The following is a 16,282-nucleotide window of genomic DNA, read 5'->3' on the forward strand; positions in this document are numbered from 1 at the left end:
AAAAGAGTAATATATGTAAATATATTCTGGCTATCCTGAAATTAATCCAAGAGAAGTGTGAGATGTGTGAATTTGATTAAAGAATAAGAGTGCAATCGGTAGTTAATATTACTTTAAGCAAATAATTTTTTCAAGGATTGAATGCGAAGTTTGATGCGTGAAGTTTTCTGTAGAGATATAGGCTAGTTTTTTTCCCCCCAATAAATACAGTGAATAATATTCTTGTGAAAAATTAGCTTTGCAGCATTGCCAAAAACCACATGATAAATGAACTAAAGATTAGATATATGACAGATTTCAGGAGCTCGCCAATGGTGAATCATTGTCAAATAGATTCCCAAGTGAAGTATTACTCATATCGGTGCTAGGCTCAATGTTATTTCAACATTTCAGCAATGATCTGAGGAAGCAAATATAAAATCAGTGATGATAAAATATGCAGATGACATGGAGATTGACAGAAACGTAAATAACACGCGAGATTTGGTAATTATTTGAAAAAATTAGTTGGACCTATTCAAGAAAATAAGGGTGTTTTAACAGTAATTTTTGTAGAAGCATTTATCAGAGAACTGAGACATCAGAGAAGAACAGGGGAGTTCAGCCTGTATGTACAGATGATAGTTTCTGTCTTACCTGTGTCTTTTTCTGTGTGAGCTTTTTCATGAAGTCTATATTTTTGCATTTATAAGTTTAGCCCAGCAATTCTAGTCCTCTTTGCAGAAGTTCAGAACTTGTACCTATGATTGTCTCGCACAATAATGTGTCTTGTTAGGACCTTAGTGTCATCAGCATGATAAAACATATATGCATGTGCTTCTCCTGAACATTCAGCATGCTACTTGCAGTCAATATAAATAGCAGTGGAAGTCACTTAAAAGTAAATCAGACGCAGATGTACACAGCATTTTTGGAAATGTAGCTGCCAGCACATATACAGTACATATCTTCTTTCAAATATTGGATAATGATTGGTTTGTATTTTTTAACCAAGCAGTTTTAGAGCTGATCTTAAAGTCTCAGTTGAAGTACACCTGCTTGTCTTCTTCCAGGTTCATTTCTAGCAGTATTCTGTTTTCCCCATGATATTCACAGCACCAGAATATCATCTAGCCTGCATATAAACCTCATTTTTATTTGAGTAACTTTACTTGAGAAATTCTAATTATTATTTAAGAATTAATTCTCACTCCCCAGATTTTATATCTCCAATCTCAATTAGGATTTGCTACTTTAGCAGAAACTCAGGCTCATTAGAATCATTGTTTCCCAGATTACAGCTGATTCTTCCTCTGAGCTGGCCACTGTCTAGTGTTATGAGAAGATTTAGGAGAAAAACCACAATGCTAATTTAAGATACACTCAAAAAGTAATTGAGGGTAATGCTCTAGAATTTTGTAGAAGAAAATATAAGCTACAGCAAGATAACTACAGCTTTTGTGTTTACAAGGATCTTGTATGTTCAAGTGCAGCAGAATTAAAAAAAAAAAGAGGTAAAACATTGAAATGAGAGTGATTTAATTTTTTAATTATGTTGATGCACAATCAATGAATGTACAGATTTTATAATTATGAAATAGACCAGAGAGTTTGGCTAAGCAGTTATTACACCCAAAAGAGAATAGATAGAATGCTTACCCATATCCTGGGCTCACTATGAAAAATCCTCTATACTGCTTTCACTCTTTCAGTCAGGAATAGTGGCCAGGTAATGGCACAGGCTGCTCAGGGAGGTGGTGGAATCACTGCCCCTGGAAGTGATCAGGAAAAGGGTAAATGTGGCACTGAGGGTTTTATGCTTTAGTGGCCATGGTGACAACGGGTAGGCTATTAGACAAGATGGTCCTGATGGTCTTTTCCAACCTTGATAATTCTATGATTCTAAGACCAGCACATACTGACAGTTGATGAATGATAATGCTGATGATTTCTCTGGGTCTGTAATATGAAACTAACGGCAAGTTTTATTAAAAAAATTGTGGTTTTTTTTAGGGGATGAGAGAATGCTTTTTTAAGGCAAAGTTGTGAAGAGTTGTGTCATTTCTGTAAAAGACAATTAGGAGGAGAATGAGAAAGATTCTTCTATCAGCCTTAACAGAGAAACTGAGAGAATATCATCAAAGACTGCTGTTTTTTGAAGTTAGTCAGTTTGCTCCTTGCTTTAATTCTTGTTTAAATATAATTGCAGAAAGTAATTTCTCATCTGACACAGGATGGTTATTTTTATTTGTTACTGTGCTGTTGTGTCCAAAGAAGTACCTTTGAATATGTAGAAATAGAATCCATAAACTTCTAAAGTGTTTCTGTGTGGGACTTTTAAGATCCTGATTTCAATGCTTGTGAAGGATTTGCCTTATGATTTGAAAAATGCATGAATAAATTTATTATGTTTGATTGTTTGGAATTTATATTTTATTGAACATTTAATATCAACTTACCAAGTATCTGTATTATAAGATATCTTCTCTTCCATACCAAAAATCATTCACAAATTTAGGCTTCTGGAACTACACAGTTATTTCTGTCATTCCACCTAGAAGGAGTGAATAGCTTTATTCTCAAGGGTTACATATACTTATGTGGTGAACTTTTCTCTTTAAAAGCATTTTTAATTTTTATGACACACACTTACACTTATTTTTCCCTTAGATATTTTATCTTATAATTGAGCCAAACATGAAATTTGCAGTTACACATTTCACATACTTCTATCTAAAGTAGTTCCTTTGAGGATGACATATGAATTATTTGCAAAGACATTTCATAGGTAAAGGCTAATAGTACAGTTTAGAGCAGAAAATTAATATGATGATACAAATCTTAGGGAACATACCAAACAAAACAAATCGTGCACTACGCTGGTTGGATTTTCTCTAAGTATACATATGTATCTTTTATTATTCTCTGATCACCACTAACATATTTCATACACTTTCATACATCCTGTGAAGCACAAATTTCACACAAATTTTATTGTTAAATGGTCAAAACCCAAAAAGCCTCTCTGACAGAGCTTTCTCTCTAGGATGCAGAGGGAGCTGTCTTTTGTATAGCACATATTTTTAAAGCTGATGGATGGAAGAGATTATGTGTGCCCTGGGAGAAATAATATATCACCAAAGGCTTCTCTGGAATGTCAGCATATTTTCCTTATGCTTATGTACTATACACAAAGACCTTACTAAGTTATACACTGCTAGTCAGCATACTATTACTTTACATCTGTACTTAAGGAAGATACATTACAGAATCAAATGCTTTTCAGGATAAAATCAGTAAATGATTTTTAAATCTATATTTTGACTATTAATTTTCTGTTTTGACAAGAATAAGGTAGAACAGCTGCATGGACAGCAGGTTAATATGGCTTACGCACTCAGAGGTTAAATGTATTTTATATACATGCTATTTAAAATTGAATGTGATTTTTTCATTCCCAAAAGGCAGTAAAATTGAAAAATACAAACTAAATATTTTAATGAAATTCAGCATATAGGAAACCAATTTGGTCTTGAACTCCAAAATTAGTATTCGCTGGTTTAAGTAAGTGATTTTTAATATACATTTTTTTGAACTGCCAGATTAGTGATTAGCTTGGAACGATCATTAAAAATGTGTAGATATGTTCTTAGGAGAATGGCAGTCTCATCACGCTAAAGGTGCACTCACAAGAATATTCAGCTCTCACTAAAATAAATTAAAATCTTAGTGTATATTCACAAAGTAACACTTTCTTAAAGACTGTGATTATAAATGTGTTTGGAGGTAAACTATTTGCTGGAATAAGACTGGTCTGTTCAGTGTTTTGGAGAATCAAATTCAAATGTCTGAATCAATTGCTACTGATTCGATTTCTGTGGCTGTGAGATCTGTCCCTGTGGAGAGGAAAAAAAAAAAAACAAAATAACAAACATTTGCAAAGAGAAGCTCTACCAGCTGTAATAAAGATCTTCTTCATGGACGAGTGCAAAGCAAGCAAAATTGTGCGAAGTGCTGTTTGAGGAACCATCTCTTCCACAAAAGTATGAGATGAGAGAAGGTACAGATCAAACACAAAATTAACACATTGGAACATAGGAATGGAAACCATAGCCTAAATAATCATATATAATCTACTGTAATCCTCAGACAAAACATAATTTTTAAGTGTTCGCTGTATCATCAGTGCTGCATACTACCTTCTCTTTACATCTCATATACCACGAAGCAGCTCTTTAACCAATTACAAACACAAGCTTTGAAATCAAAGATGGTGTGTGGGAACTGCTGAATCACAGACTGAACCTCTGATTGATCACCTGAGGCGAGCACTGAGTCAGCCATGGGAGCACAGGTGAAGGCAATTCTCCTGTGCTGCTGGAAGGGGTGGAGCCTGGCTGCACCTCTCCTAGACCCATTTAAGAGCTGACTATCAGTAGGGAAGGATCTGTTCTGGATTTCCTCTTGGAGTTTTTCAGCAAGCCTAGGACAAGAGTAAGCCTTTTATTTTGTTTGTTTGCTTTTGGTGTAATAACCTGCTTAGCCAAACTCTCTCATATATTTCCTAATTATAGCACCTGTATGTTCTTTGATTATACAGACCAAATTTAGCTAAGATGCTCTATAGGAAGAGATCTGGAGAGGTTGTGGACATTATCAGCCTGTACAGTTCCTGCAATACTTGAATGTTTATTAAATAACGTTTCTAGATGAAAAAAGGCCAAAAAAGCACTTAGTGTCCAAATATCTACTGACTCTATGATACAGGAAAGTTTGTTTTCACTTCCAATTCTAGTGGCCTTTTTTTTTAAGGGAGATAATTATGGTATATACAGTATTATCACGTATTCAATTTGTGACTTTCATCCAAAATAATAACTTCCAGATTTATCATGTATTGATGAACATGGAAATTCATGACTATGTTACTGACATAGTGTCTGCTTTAAATGAGACTCAGCTTGAATTTGTTAAATCTAGAATTAAATCCAGAATGAACACTTTCTTTAATAAGGAAGATTGATCTTGCAATGAGTCAATGAAAATCAAACCACATAAAAAGATGAATTCTCTGTATAATATCAGCCATGCAATCTTATTGTGCTAATTGCAGCAGACAGTGTGTACTGTAGGTATGTTATCCAAGTTTTTATGTCATATTAGACTAATTTCTGTTGCAAATGTTTCCTTGGTCTGCAACTTTTTTTCTATATATATATATATATATATATATATAAAATGTTCACAACAACATTGTCTTAGTGCATCACTTTATTTGGTACAAGACTGCCTAGCTGCTATATATATATATATAGAGAGAGAGAGAGAGAGAGAATATATATATATATAATATATACATTTTCAAATAATTTGTCTTAGCTCAATGGCCCCCAGACCTTTTTGTAATTAAGGAGTTGGTATGGGGTTATCAGATTTTGGGAACCCCATGTACATTATGGGATCAAGGATCTTGGCCATGGATCTTGAGCAAATTGTTCAGGCCTGTTTAAGCAGCCACTGAGAATTTGTGGCTTGATATGGTCTTTGTGATCTTTAACTCCTGTTGAAAGACATTAGAGCTAGGTATTTACACCATATCTAGCTACTCACAGGCAAGAATATTTGGCACCTACTCTCCTTTGAAGAAAACCAGATTAAGAAACCCCTTTTCTTGAAGCATTCTTAAATGCCTATCTCCATTCCTGTCTTTATCAGCCTGTCCTTTAACACCTTGTCCTTCTGCTTCTTAATCTTTGTCATCTTTAGTTGGATGTTAACTGGCTATGTTAAGCATCACAAGGTTGGGGGTCATGAAGATGCTCACATAGTCAGTGTATGTGGTAGTATTGTACCAAGTGGCCTCTCTGCTCCCTTCGGCCAATTTCATGCTCTCAGAAGGAGCTAGTAGATACAGTTGTTTCCAGAGCTGTGAAGCAGCAAGGTTAGATCTTCTGCTCAGCTTGCTTGTTAAAAAGGAAATATTATTATAACCTTCATTGACTGAAGAATACTCAGAGAACAAGAATAGCTTTATTTATAATTGCTTTTATAAAAAAATCTTAAAGAAACTGGAGAGCTTTGTACAGTGAAGGCAGAACAATGTGTGTTGGGTAGAGAAGGACTCTGCTGAGCACAGCTGTACAATGGAGCTCCACACTGCATTTCAGTAGTCCTTCACCAACCTAAGGAGACTTAGCTATAAGATTTCTTCCTCAGGTATGAATTTTTATTAGTGCTGGGTAGGAAGGATATTTTGTTTATTTGCTTGTTTCCTGTGCAGTTTTTGCAGCCTGGAAAGTGTCCTGTCTAAGAAAGGAATACAACATTAAAGTCCTCAAAAAAATCTCCACAGCCAAAAACAGTAAAAGTAGCTCCAGTCGATTGAAATGCTTTACTTAAACTTTAAACGTTTCTCCTCCATTTGACTGGTTTTTGTTTCTTTTATTTTTGCCCTAGTGTTTTAATATTCTAAACTTATTTTTTAGGTCAGGAGAAGTTGCTTTAAAATTTCAAAGCAACAGGATCAAATGTTTTGATGGTTTCTGAACTTTTTTTCCCATGTTGTTCTCCCATCAGATTTATGAAGGTCACTTCTTTCCTTATTCAAATGAATAGATATTTTCTGATTAAATATGTATAACTGAAAGATTTCCAATACTGCTTCTAAAGGCTTCTTTTACAACAAGGTCAGAAGCTATTACTATTTGGTATTTATATTACATTTATTCTAGGACCTGTAATTAATGCAGAATGTTTTCATTAGCAGCTTAATCTGGGGACCTTGCAATGAACATGCTTTGTGTTTTGATAAGCTTTCTTTTGTTACCACATTTCCACTGAAATTTAGAACTGTCAGGGTTCTCTGCAGACAGATGCAATCCCTGTCTGTTGCATTCTTACTATCTCCACTTGCAGCATAGAATAGGAGAAGTGTATATGGAAGTCCTTAATTTTTTAGTTGGGGATCTGTTTCTACAGTGTTTGGAAGCTTTTGCTCCAAATACTTGCTATATTCTCTAATTTGCAACAAGGAGCCATAGTTTGGCCTTTCTGAAACTAAGAGCAAATCATTCAGTTATTTAAATGTTTATGCATTACATCAGCTAAATGGATCCCACTGCCATTCTGACATCCTGAAGCTGTTCTGCTGTGACTCACAGAGGTGCTGATGAAGTTATCTGGGTGTGCTGCTAATGAGCAGCCATCTTGAAGGTCACCACCAGTCCTTGTCTGCAGGCCCTCATCCTGGCAGCTGTGAGGGTGGTGCCCAACTGGGTCAGGATGAATGGGAACAGCAACTGTGTGTATTCACAGCTCCACTGCTTCAGGTTTACACGCTGCCTCCAAGAACAGATTTAGGCTCTATCTCCTGACCCTGAGAGAAGGTTGTGGTGGAGTAGAGATCAGCCTCTGGTTGGAGGAGTTTGGGTTGGTAACTGTGAACAACCTCTTCTCAGAAATAGTGGTGAAACATTGGCACAGGCTGCCCATGGAGGTGAAGGGGTTACTGACCCTGCAGCTGTTCAAGGAACATGGAGATATGGCACTGGGGGCCATGGTTAGTGGTATGGTGGTGATGGGTTGATGGTTGGACTAGATGATTTTTGGAGGTCTTTTCCAACCTGGATGGTTTTATTCTGAATGTTAAAGGCCTTGAGGACTTGTGTAGCACTGAGAGCACTATCCAGGACTCCCCGTCCACATTCAGCTACGTCAGTAGAAATACAGGGGCAGATGAGAGGGAAGAACCAGCAACAAAATATAGCAGTAAAGCAGTAATGGATTCTTAATACATGAAATTAATGTTGCGAAGTGAAAGAATTCATTCAATGAAAATATCACAAGATCACATCTGTAGGATTTGTGATGGTTTCTTGCTACACGTGAAATTTCTTTATGGAAAATGAGAATATGCTTAATTTTTGAAAACTAGCAAGTCATCCTTATAGGAGAAGTCCTATCTGGGTAAAGGAAATGTAGCTTGAGAGTGGGCTTTAATAATCAAGTTAGCTGACAGACCTGGGTGTCATCTGCTAGCCAGTGTAGGAAAGCACAAGTACTAGTAACAATCACAGCATATATTCAAATTGCAGCCACATTATCAATGATTTTAAGTTAAAGCTAGCTGACACAATGATGAACATGGCTTGCCTTTGCTATCAGCTACAAAATCAGCATTGTGCTTGCAACTGTTAAAAATGGAATAGAATGAAAATGTCCTGTGCAAGTAGGACTGTTGAGATACTGTGTAAATAAGCAGCTTTTATTACGGCTTTACTGTACCCTCAAACATAATGGAAAAATTGCTATGATATCCAATATTTGGCTCATATTTCTAAAGTATTTTTGAAAACATTTCAGATGGTAACAAATCTCCTTTTGGTTTGCTGCTGCATCAAATAATATCATAAAATGAGGAAAGACAGAAGGCCTTAGCTGAATACTGAAACGATATTCTGTCAAAGTTTTTCCATTCCTCCTATGAAAGCTCATACAGCACACACATTCATAGAGCTGAATCTTCTGTATTCACATTTTACCAACCTCTGCATTAAACAGCAGCTTTCCACATGTTTGCAGTTCTTGTTTTTTGTTTTTGTTTTCAATAACAGAAATGCTATGCTGCTGTCAGTTCTTATTTCAGAAGAATTCATTGTATACATAAAATATTTTAGAGGATATTTAAAGAAAGAGTTTTAGAGAATTATCTATAAAAATTAAATGGATTTACGTTTATGTATTATGTTTCTTACTCCAAACTCTAATGAAATGGTTTAGGATAGTTATGTAAATTTTGAGACAGGAAATTTTGAACTTGTTCCAGTACACTGAGTAACAGAATGCCTTTAAGAGCTGTGAGGTCTCCAACCAATAGCCCTAATGTTCACTTTCAGGTAAGAGAAAATGCCATGAAGCTCATATAAAGGTTTGTGAAGACTTGATTTTTAAAACTGGTAGATTTTAGTGATTCTTCTACTGGCTTCTGAAACATCCGTTAGGAAGTTATTGCTTTACAAAATCAGTATCAACATTTCAGTTCACTGAAGTCTGTTCAAGTCAATGAGAAATAATACATTAACATCCTAATCTGAAAGCTGGATCAGAAATCTTCTTCCTTCATATTTATTATATACTTTAAGCTCCATCTATCTTTATTTTTCCTCTTCTCCTTTCCCACCCAATGAGAACTGCCTTTTCTTCCCTTCTGAAATGTGAAGACTTGCATATTTCTCCATTGCTCACCACATTCCAGCAGCCTTTCCATTTTCTTTCTGCTCTCAGGCTCAAGACGAGTTCAGATGAAACCCCTCAGCCACTGCTCTCAGCACTGAAAGAGCTCAAAACATTGCTCTGTTGCCTCTTAGCTCAAGTTTTCCTCTCATTTTTGTACTTGCTCTTTGTCTCTTGGGATAAATGTACATAGCTAATTATGGTTTCTTATATTCAAAAGCAGAACAGTGGTAGATTAACAGCACTTCTTCCGGTATGTACTCTTCTTGACACAGCCCTATTGGTCATGCTTAAGCTGTTCAACGGAGAAGCCACATCTTAAAATATACTTGACTTTCCATCTCTTCATGCAGCTATTCAGGCTTCTGCCTGAAAGTTAATTATTTTGAGGCATTGTTGATCTCTTTTACATTTGCACAGGATTTGCCTCTGTGAATGTCCCAACTTGACAGGCATTCTTCTGCATTTTCCTAACTGTGTGGGAGAACCATCCATCAGAGAGGGTCATCTGTGCTGGGCTTCCTCCTTGGCAAGGGAACATAGCCAGAATTGTCCCTATGCCTTCCAGACTTTTTTTTTTTTTTAAAAAAAAAAAAAACCAACAAAAAAGCAGTGAGCTACTGTAACATTCAGCGTTTTGATGTTAAAAGCTGCCCCTGCCAGGACTCCAAAGCCTTGTTCCTCTTCCTGAGGCCTGTGTTCTGACTCCTTCATTTAGAAAGGAAATTCACCTGCTCCTGTTCTCTGCTGCTCTTAGTCCTCTGGCTGCACAGGTGGTGCTAGTTGTGAGAACTGGGTCAGACCATGGCTTTGAGGCTTTGCATGTCTGTGTTTAGATCTGCTGGCTTTAGATCTATTTAATGCTATATATTCAATATCTCTTAATATATATTTCATATGTTTCCTAGGTTTAAAGTGTCTTAGACCTTAATTCTTAAACACAAACCTTAATTATAAATGATATGTGTTAAGATTGATCTAAAACTTGATTCTGGTCTCTATGTTACATACATCTTTTTAGAATTGATAGAGAGGAATTGTTTAAAGCTTTCATGAATAACTGTGATCAGGCATAAATTCATTTTCAAATAATCCTGTTGGGCGTTTCGAATTTATTCTCACCTCCCTTCTCTATTTTGAAGGAATATCATAGCATTTTCTTTAGCTTTCATTTCTGTGTGTTGTTGATTGACTGATAAAATCTCAGAAACAGTGTAGCAATTTTTTTCTTGGGATCCCTGTTGTTCTGGTTTTGAGGGTTCAGGCTGCCTAGGACAAGCAAATGGCTAGGGCCATTAGCCACACAGATACCAATATGAGGAGTAGCAAATGGCATTTATTGCAACTACACAGAGGTTTATATGCCCTACGTGCTTTGTCTACGCCCCTAAAGCATGTGTCATAAATCCATCACAGAGCAGGGGAGGTCCTGATGCGTCACATCCTGATAACGCCTTCACGCCTACTACAACAGATCCCTGTCAGCATAGAATCCTGTACTGAGCATTTCATTACAGTTAGAACATTAATAACTTGTGAAAACAACATTTAATTCCTAAAAGCACAATTTAATTCTTACTGGTTTTCTTTGAACAAAAGGAACTGTTGTGATGGTCCAGTTCAGAGTGATAGAGACCAGAGGACTTTTTATTCTGCTTTGGATTAATTGTTGACAGTCTTTCTATTTTTGTCAGATTGTTCAATATATCATTTTCTTCACATGAGAGAAAGCAGCTATTATGTCTTTCTTGCCAATGGTTCAGAAAATGTTTTGCTTGCTGAGCAGTACTAAAGTTCTTCCTATTAGACACCTATAAAAATAGGACATTACTTTGATTAGCAACAAGAGACTTTCTAAATGACTTTTATGTGCATTAATTTTGGGTGCAAATAATTTAAGCTACTGCCATTAGTGAAGTAGATAAGAGATAATATTGATCATAGAAACACATGCATCAGGTATTCTAGTGTTAATACAAACACATGCTTATTACAGAGACCTCTTGTTGGCAAGCTAATTTTTAAAGTCATTATTATAAACTGTTTCAACTGATCAGATCATGTAAAATCTACTTGTACTGTAATATTCCAGATGCTTGATTACTGTTCTTAGTATAGCAAGTTGCCAATTGCTCCCTCCTGAGAAAGTGTGACAGATTGTAATACAATCTGTTGATCTTGATTTCAGCTGAAGTACATCATTGTCACTAGTGCTAAGAAGCTGGGACATATACTGTAAATGTATAATTTTGTGAAATGTATGATAGTATTTTGTGTTCCAGCAATTTCAAATAGTACAAAACAGTATATTTGATCTGCTGGGAAAGATAATGATCAGAGGCAGAAGGAAAAACAGATAATGGCATGGCTCTTCCCATGTTCTGGAAAATGTAGGCAGAAAGACTCTTTTCTGCTGTCTGACATGCTTGTGCCGTAGGATCAGAAAAAGAGTTTGTAGAAGATCAAAGGGTGTGATAAATGTTACAGTCAAGATCAGTGACTGGTAAGAAGCAGGAAAATTTGGATTATTTACTTCTTTACTACAGAGGAAGATCAGGGTTAACAAAGCTTTTTGGGTTCTCATTACATCATCTTTTCTTGCATCTTCCTGCCTCAGTGTCCTTTCCCATCTTAGCATCTATTTCAGCAAACAACTCGCTTCCTGAAATGCACTTGACTTGGTCCTGGCCATCTCAGGGCAATACATGTTGTAGTTTCATCTCCAAAAACTTTGGTCATGGGAATGGAGACCTGAAACTGCTCCCAGCTTTGGCTTCTGCTGCCGCATCACACCATGGTAGCTCTTATATTTCTGTTTTGGTTTCACATATGGCTAACAGTGGCTGATCCTGAAAGAGCCAGTCTTACTCCTCATACACCATATTTTTTAAGGTTTCAAGATTTAGTATTTTTATATTTTTCCCTCTGTGATTTTGTAATGCCTGGGTTAACAGAACTGAGAGGAAAAACTGAGGCGGTGGCTTATTCTTCTATTGAATGCCTTAGGAAGAATAATTTGACAGAAGCTGTCTCTCTGAGTGTAAGATCAAGCTGACATAATGAGGGGTACAAGATATAGCTGCCCTACTAAATCTGTAAATAGCTTGTGTCCATTTGTAAATTTTGTGAGGCGCAAAGAGCACATAGTTATCTAAAGCTATAATTTGATCAGAAGAAAAGAATTAAGTCAATGCTCTATTAATTGCACTTGAAGTATTTTTAAATATGTCAGTTTGAAAACAGCTCTTGTTCTTAAATATATTTAATTCTGGTAGAGAATCTCTGTAATTTCTGTGGCATATGAAATTGCTGTGATACATACTGAAACAGAAAGCTGGTTTATAAAAATGGATATATCTGCAAAAAAAAATCTGGGTTTTGTCTCACCTTGGAAAAGAGAAAATAATGGCAACTAGATCATCCTACTTCATTGGGACTTTATTAAGTTGTTCAGTAGGAATTAGATCAACTTTTAGGTATGTAATGTTCCTCAGGTCACATTCTCCTATCTTGTGCAAAATAATGCCTCCCATTGGGCAGACTGTCATTTTCATACATCAAAACTAGTAATTTTAGAGGTGGTAAAATAAGTAGAGGAAAGAATGGTGCAGGAAAACATTTTTTTACATGATATTTCCAGTTGCAGGAGGGCAAGAAGGGTTTTATATCTTTAGGAGGATGTGTATAGTTTCCTGGATTTTGGAGTAGAGAATAGTTTAATTTTTTTAAACTACTGCATAGAACATGAAGCTGTTTTTAATTTACTAGAAACCAATATTTGAATGTGAAATATTAAATTCATGGGGTTTACAGGTTTTCTCCTCTTAAAGCATGGCCAGTCATATTTGTGGACTATATTACTTTAACAACTGAAAATGATAGCTTCATATGAAGATTTAAGAAAGTAATATGTATGTATTAACATTTTTCTGGTAGCAGGTGGTGCTGGAAGAAGGTCATCTCAAAGGGGTCTTTAGAGGATAATGTGCAGAACAGACACAAAAAATTTGCCTCAAGATGAGTGATATTCAATAACAGACTCTTGTTTTAAGGTGATACATTGCTGATAGGTTAAAAATGAACAGAAAAATTACTTCTGTGGTACCCAATACTTAGTCATGTAAGTAAGCCTGTTGATGTCAATGTTTCCAGGTTAATGTTCTCTGTTACTTTTATAATAATTTCATTAAAAGTAATCACAAGATGTACTATTGTTATTAATACTGAATATAATTGAAAAAAGAGAAGGCAAAGTCATCCATTTTCTACAGAAATATACATGACATGCATCTATAAAACCTCAATATAATGAAGTCACAGACATAAGCTTTGTCTTGTATTCTTTTTCATAGAAACAAGCTTTGTCTTGTATTCTTTTTCATAGAAACATAGAGATGGGGGGAAAAAACCAAAATCATCTGGTCCAACTGTCATCCTGTTACCATCATTATGTCCCTCAGTGCCACATTTTCTCATTTCTTGAACACCTTCACTGATGCTGACTCCAACACTGGAGCCTGGCAGCCTGTTCCACTCTTCCTGAGAAAAATTTTTCCTGATATCCATCCTGAACCACCCCTTTTGCAGACTAAGGCCATTACATCTAGTCCTATCTCTGCTATCTTGCTACAACCTCCTTTCAGGTAGCTGTAGAAAAGCTTTGGTCTGTATTGAACTCAAGCTTAGCAGATCCACTTGACTTGAAGGTAGTCATTTCTGCCCAGTCTGTAGGAAGTCTGGAGGCCTTTGGGGAAAACCTCCTCCATCAGGTGAATCTGCTTATGGGGTTTCTGTTGGAAATTTTGCCACCTCCTCAACCCTGCCTCATGTATATGTAAATATATAAAAATAATCCTAAGATGTATTTAAAGTCATCTGAACTGCAATGTGAAAAATTCTTAGGGATTCCCCTAAGTAAAGACTGTCCCTGCTAGTTTCTAGCCTATAATGGAGGATATGTATAGCAGCATAGGACTGGACCTTGAATATAAATGCACCCTTTGGGTCAGCTTGGAAACAGGAGACCAGAGCACTACAGTGGAAAAACAAAATTCACATAGTGATGATAAAACATGACGCTGAATAAAGTGTGCCTGTGTAATATGACTGCAACACTGGAAAAACTGCTTCTCTTGTGTGAGGAATTCATTTAATACCTTAGCAGTGGGGCTTTGTTTTAATTTTTCACAGAAGGAAACAAAATTAATAATGACAGACTTCATATGTGTATGTATTAATTTATGTCAAAAATGCTCTGTGAGCACAAGTCATATGTTATTGTAGGTTGAGAAAGTAGCATTCTTTTCTATATTAGGACCATTCCTTTGTTCTCCAGTAAATAGATGTTTCTCTTTAAAGGTTAAGAAATGAGAACTGTGGCAGTAGGTCAGTGGGTAATATACACCCGCTCTCACTTGTTTAAATTATATTTCCTCTTTACGCTGTGCCTCAGCAGTATCTGGAGACTATTGTTCCCTAGGCTAATGCAATCTTTCCACACGAAAAGCTCTTGATCTGTTCCTTATCTACACTCCAGTTACTGGCACCAGTGTTTCATCCATTTGGTGCTAAAATGTACAGAAAGCAAATACATATCATTTCAGCATTGAGGTATACTTCTAGAATCTTTAGCTCAGCTTATTTTCATTAACCAAGATTTTTTGTGTCAGCAATATACGTGCCCTCGTGCCCTTCACCCTTGGGAGAGAGAGAAATGAAGAAAGGGAAAAGGTCTGTGAGGCTTCAAAAAAACAAAAATATTCAGAGCCATGAAGCCTTTTAAGAAAAGATAGTAAGATATGCTTTGTGTGTATGAGCATGTACAGAGTTATTACATCCTTATTACTACACATTTTTACATGGATGCACATGCATGCATTCACTCATTTCACTAATGACATTACAGCTATTAACAATGTGTTATCTGAAAATCCAAAACAAGAAAAAGAGCTGGTGGTCTTTGCTAAATTTTTTCTTATGATGTTAGAACCATTGCAAGTACATGTTGCACACTGGCTAACAGATTTAGTTCAATTTGTCATATTTGTTTTTATTCTTGAGCTTTTATGGGATATTTATGAATGTTTGTTTGAAAGCACATGTATGCATAACTTACTGATTTTTTGGGGGGGAAGAAAAAACTTACTTGCTTTTCACTGGAACTAGTATAATTAGAGATTTAGCATTTCTGAAAGCCAGTTTGGCAGGAATGTAGCGAAATTCATTATGCTTTAACTTTATAGCATGATATTCTGAAAGCTGGGATCTCTCCTTAAACTTCACTCAAGTAATCTAAGAGATTATATGATGTATATTAAAAGCAAAAATGTTATCAAAATATACTTCCCATACAAAAACAGATATGAAAATATCTAAATTAAATTTTGCAGTAGAACTCTACAAATCTTTACATATTAGAAAATACTAAAAGAAAAACACAGCTCCCCCCCCAAAAAAAATAGAAGTGATGAACTGCCATAACAGCTTAGCCATGCACAAACTATTCAATTATCAGATTACCAGAGAGCTGTAAATCACACTGCTGAAAAAATTCAGTTTCTTTCTGCAAGACATGTGGGATCAGCCAGAGCAAAAAAGGATGTAAGATACTAGGAATAAAGCCTGTAATTTTCTGATCATGTGCTTAAAAATTAAATATTGTAATATTTAATTACAAGCTTTTATATGAATAATTTCATAAGAGAAATCAAGACCTTATAAGAAGACAAACATAATACATTAGTATGTCTGGATTTTCATTTGCTGCTTTTTATTTCTGATTATTTTTAATTATAAATATGAATACTGTCAAATGCATCACATGTAATATTTAATTATCAGCATTTTTTGATTTATCATCTTTGCAAAGTCACACTGTATTGGTATTGTAATTGTTTTTTTAATTAAAATTAATACAAAGTTTGGCATATATAAAAACCCTAGTATTATATAGGGATAATTATTTATATAAAACATAAAATATCTCATTACCACGGGAGATAAAAAGGCCTTTAACAGTAGGAATGTTATCAGCCTCTAGTGACCAACTGTTTTCTCCTCAATAATTAAAGAA

At 35.6% G+C, this 16,282-nt stretch overlaps 1 long non-coding RNA gene across 1 annotated transcript in view; it reads left to right on the forward strand.

Moving 5' to 3' along the window:
* The first annotated feature begins 2,058 nt into the window (after window positions 1-2,058).
* Window positions 2,059-16,282, forward strand: part of LOC128080506 (uncharacterized) — a 57,585-nt gene continuing 43,361 nt past the window's right edge. The window contains exon 1 of the long non-coding RNA XR_008206707.1: window positions 2,059-2,139. This is a non-coding gene — a long non-coding RNA (uncharacterized LOC128080506). The remainder of the gene's footprint in view (window positions 2,140-16,282) is intronic.

This window comes from Tympanuchus pallidicinctus, unplaced genomic scaffold, assembly GCF_026119805.1.
Source record: "Tympanuchus pallidicinctus isolate F22 unplaced genomic scaffold, pur_lepc_1.0 scaffold2, whole genome shotgun sequence".
Classification (NCBI taxonomy): domain Eukaryota; kingdom Metazoa; phylum Chordata; class Aves; order Galliformes; family Phasianidae; genus Tympanuchus; species Tympanuchus pallidicinctus.